We start from the raw sequence: 5,291 nt of genomic DNA, 5'->3' as shown, positions 1-5,291 counted from the left end.
AACCCCTAACAAATTCAGCCTTCTTGCCATCCATGTTTAACCTTTCACTCACAGGTAAAGACATCAAATCCAACGAAGTCAAAAGATTAAAACCATAAACAATCTCAAATGGCGAATAATTCGTAGTTGAATGCATGCAACGATTATACGCAAACTCAACAAATGGCAAAAAATCTTCCCAATTCTTTAAGTTCTTTTTAACTATAGCACGCAAAAGTGTTCCTAATGTTCTATTAACAACCTCAGTTTGTCCATCCGTTTGAGGATGACAAGTAGTAGAAAACAACAATTTTGTGCCAAGTTTAGCCCATAAAGTCTTCCAAAAGTAGCTCAAGAATTTAACATCGCGATCAGAAACAATAGTCATAGGCATGCCATGCAACCTAACGACCTCTCTAAAGAACAAATCCGCAATATGAGAAGCATCATCAGTTTTGTGACAAGCAATAAAATGTGCCATCTTAGAAAATCTATCAACGACGACAAATATTGAATCCCTCCCCTTCTTAGTCCTAGGCAACCCCAAAAAAAAGTCCATAGATATGTCAACCCAAGGTTCAATAGGGACAGGAAGTGGTGTATACATTCCATGTGGTTGTGTCCTAGACTTAGCTTGCCTACAAGTTATGCACTTATCACAAACTCGTTCAACATCACGCTTCATATGTGGCCAATAAAAATGTTCATGCAAAGCATACAAAGTTTTTGCCACACCAAAGTGTCCCATCAAACCACCCCCATGTGCCTCCCTAACAAGTAATTCACGAATTGATGATTTAGGGATGCACAACCTATCTTCTCTAAACAAGAAACCATGATGCAAATAAAATTTTTCATGTGGACCATGCATACATTTTTCAAACACACTCTTAAACTCGTCATCTAGCACATACAATTCCTTCACATGGTCAAACCCCAAAATTTTTGAATCCAAGGTAGAGATCAGTACGTACCTTCGTGATAGTGCGTCGGCCACTACATTCTCCTTACCTTGTTTGTACTTGATGATGTAGGGAAATGTCTCTATGAATGCCACCCACTTGCCATGACACTTGTTCAGCTTTTGTTGTCCCTTAAGGTGCTTTAGAGACTCATGATCCGTGTGAATCACAAACTCCTTAGGCCTCAAGTAGTGCTGCCACGTCTCTAGAGTCCTCACAAGTTTGTATAACTCCTTATCATATGTGGGATAGTTTAGGGCGGCTCCATTGAGTTTCTCACTAAAGTACGCCACCGGTCGACCTCCTTGCATCAAGACTCCACAAATACCTACACCTGAAGCATCACATTCAATTTCAAAGGTATTAGCAAAATCAGGTAAAACAAGTAAAGGAGCATTAATTAATTTTTGCTTAATCATATTAAAGGACTTCTCTTGCTCCTCGCCCCAATGGAATGGAACGTTCTTCTTTATCATTGCCGTCATCGGTGCTGTCAATGTGCTAAAATCCTTTACAAACCTCCTATAGAAGCTTGCAAGTCCATGAAAACTCCGTACTTGACCAACAGTAGTAGGCGTTGGTCAATCTCGAATAGCACTTACCTTGTCTTCATCCACATGTATCCCCTGTGAGCTTACCACAAAACCAAGAAAGACAAGTTTGCTTGTACAAAAATCACATTTCTTTAAGTTAGCATATAAGTTTTTAGCCCTTAGTGTGATTAGCACAAGTTTCAAGTGACCAACATGCTCATCCAAGTCTTTGCTATATACTAGGATATCATCAAAGTAAACAACAAAAAAGTTTCCTATGTATGCACGCAAGACATGGTTCATTAACCTCATAAAGGTGCTAGGAGCGTTAGTTAAGCCAAAAGGCATGACCATCCACTCATATAACCCGTACTTGGTTTTAAAAGCCGTTTTCCACTCATCACATTCCCTCATCCTAATTTGGTGATACCCACTCTTCAAATCAATTTTGCTAAATATACAAGCCCCATGCAATTCATCTAACATATCATCTAGTCTAGGTATGGGATGCCTATACTTGATGGTTATATTATTGATTGCCCTACAATCTACACACATACACCAGGAGCCATCTTTCTTAGGAACTAATAAAACAGGTGCAGCAGAAGGAGACATGTACTCACGCACAAATCCCCTATCTAACAACTCACTTACCTGCCGTTGAATCTCCTTAGTCTCCTACGGATTGCTCCTATAAGCTGGACGATTTTGCAATGCACTCCCGGGTACCAAATCAATTTGGTGCTCAATCCCCCTCAATGGTGGTAGTCCTTGAGGTAACTCCTCTGGAAATATATCATTAAATTCCTGCAAAAGTGAAACAACAATGCTCGGAAGGGACCCAGCTATATCACTAGTGTTAAATAGGATCTCTTTATAAAGAATCAACACATGTGGTTCATGTGTGTGCATCAAATGTTTCAACTCGCCTTTTTGGGCCATATATGATTTCTTTTTGGCGTCTTTCCTCTCATTTTTTTTTCCTCAATTTCTTTCCTCACATTTTTCTTTTGCATGGCTATCTCACTCTTTTTATCCCTCTTTTTTTCAGCCATTTCATTTTTATTTTCAAAGACCATCTCACTCTTTTTATCCCTCTTTTTTTCAGCCATTTCATTTTTATTTTCAAAGACCATCTCACTCTTTAATTCACTCTTTTTTTCGGCCTCATCTCTCTTCTCTTTTTTCAATTGGTCCTCCAACACTTGCTTTCGGGACAATGGAAGTAAAACAACGGAGTCCTTCTTCAACATAAATGAATACCTATTTTTGTACCCATCATGTGTCACCCGCCTATCATATTGCCACGACCTACCCAACAAGATATGACAAGCATGCATGGGCACCACATCACACAAGACCTCATCCACATACTTCCCAATAGAAAAAGCCACCAAAACTTGTTTGTTCACCTTCACCTACGCACAATCATTCAACCATTGAAGTCTATATGGTTGAGTATGCTTTAATGTAGGTAAACCCAATTTTTCTACCATCTCACTATTAGCCACATTAGTACAACTTCCCCCATCTATGATAAGATTGCAAACTTGCCATTCACAAAACATCTAATATGGAAAAGGTTTTCCCTTTGGTTAGTCTCCTCCTCCTTGACTTGGGCACTCATGATACGCCTAGTCACTAGTGCTTCACCTACAACCGCCCCATATCCCTCATCAGGATCCTCTAACGCAGGCATCTCATCATCATCATCACCCTCATTATGCGACTCATACTCACCATTGTCATTTAAAATCATCACCCTTTTATTAGGACATTCACTAGAAATATGCACCAATCCTTGACACCTAAAACATCTAGTATCTCTAGATCGAGTAAGAGGAGTTTCAGATTTACCTTGCACACCTTGCTTAGGCGTTTAGTGCTTGGTCTCCATCTTGGGTTTGGTCACCACTTTATTTTCATCACGTTTTGCCCTATTTGGTCGCCAAGAAGATGACGAACTCCCACTTTGATTGGTGCGGCCAACTCCTCGCCTCTTGAGTTGTTGCTCCACTTTTATGGTCATTTGCACCATCTCGTCTAGATCCAAGTAGTGCCTAAGCTCCACTTGATCTTGTATCTCCCTATTCAAACCACAAAGAAAACGTGCCATGGTTGCCTCACTATCCTCCTCGATATTGGCCCTAATCATGACTACTTCCATCTCCTTATAGTAGTCCTCAACACTCTTTAACCCTTGCCTCAAAGTTTGTAGCCTCTTAAACATCTCCCTATAATAGTGATTGGGCACAAACCTCTTCCTCATTACCCTCTTCATCTCATCCCAAGATTCAATGGGTCTCTCATTATACCTCCTTCTAGTGGTCACTAATTGATCCCACCAAATGAGAGCATAATCTAGGAATTCCACCACCGCCAACCTAACTTTCTTTTGTTCAGAGTAGTGGTGACAGTCAAAGACAAACTCTACCCTCTTTTCGCATTCTAAATACGCTTCCGGGTCAGATATCCCATGGAACGATGGAATTTTCATCTTAATACCCATGTTACCATCTTCCCTATCCCCGTCATATCTACCCCGTACGGCTTCTCTTTTTCCTCTTCAAAATCCCCTACCTCTTCTATTCCTACCCCAATTTTCATTTTGACTCTCCTCATCTCCTCCCAAATCATACTCTTCCTCTTCTTCCCCTCTACCCACATCTTTAGGCTTAGATTTACCTCCACTAGTATTAACCTCAAGCTTGTCCAACCTCTCATGCAAGTATTCTAATTCGTTTCTCATCATCTTACTAAAATGACCGAATAGTGCCTCCATTTGAAACTTAGATAACCCTTGATTCGAATTATCTCCTACCTCCCTCTCCATTTCTAATTTCAGATTTGTACCTGCAAGAAAACGTTAGTAGAAAACAATATAGTCCTCACCCAAATTCTCACAGGTCCCCTCTCCATTTCTAATTTCAGATTTGTACCTGCAAGAAAACGTTAGTAGAAAAAGATATAGTCCTCACCCAAATTCTCACGGTCACTCCAAAGAAAATTCACTTGTCTCTCCTCTCCTCTCTCTTTTTTTTTTTATCACAACAAATACTCTCTAGTTACTCCAAGAAAATTCACTCGCACTCAAGTAATGTCACTCAAATTTGATAGTATTCTCGAAATGGTGCTCAAGCTTTGTATTTGTGTAGATCAAACAATCAAGTTCAAACTCGTAAACAATTGTGACCGACTCACTTGGACTGCGTAGACAGGAAATTCGAAAATATATAATAAATTTTTTTTTGACTGTGTGAGACAAGTGTATATGACTCACAAAAAGGAATAGAACAAAATACCAAAAATAAATATTGGTGAATTTTCAGAATTTTTGTACTTTTTTTTGGCTTGAGTACTACTCGAAAATTCCAAAAAAAAAGAACCACGAAAATTTCGAGAATCACAGATTCACGAAAAAAACTGAAGAACGATAGAATAACACAGATCTGAAAACAAACGAAGAAATAATACAGATCTGCAAATTTAATAACAAGATAACTTACTTGAATTTCAATGAACCTACGCTCTGATACCAAATGATGTGAATCTTTGTACGAAAGAATAGCAAACACGATTAAATAAGAATCGCGCCCTCAATTCAATAACGAACGAATAATTCGTGTTGTACCGATCTTTTGAATCAAGTATGGTTTTGTGATATTCACCTCTAAGTTATGAAACTTAGCAATAAATAAATCTAACTCGAGTTGTGCAATCCGAATCAACATTTATTTATACATTTGTCTGACGAATTCGAAGTCTCGAATTCAAATCTGTCCATACCCAAATCTGGCAATGACATTATCAAATATAC

At 39.0% G+C, this 5,291-nt stretch overlaps 1 pseudogene; it reads right to left on the bottom strand.

Annotated features, from left to right (window-relative positions):
- Positions 1 to 1,269: 1,269 nt before the first annotated feature.
- Positions 1,270 to 4,307, bottom strand: LOC140806679 (uncharacterized; annotated as a pseudogene).
- Positions 4,308 to 5,291: the final 984 nt, after the last annotated feature.

This window comes from Primulina eburnea, chromosome 12 (genome assembly GCF_022965805.1).
Source record: "Primulina eburnea isolate SZY01 chromosome 12, ASM2296580v1, whole genome shotgun sequence".
Classification (NCBI taxonomy): Eukaryota; Viridiplantae; Streptophyta; class Magnoliopsida; order Lamiales; family Gesneriaceae; genus Primulina; species Primulina eburnea.
The sequence above is the reverse complement of the archived record's forward strand: the minus strand, read 5'-3'. Positions and strand labels throughout refer to the sequence as shown.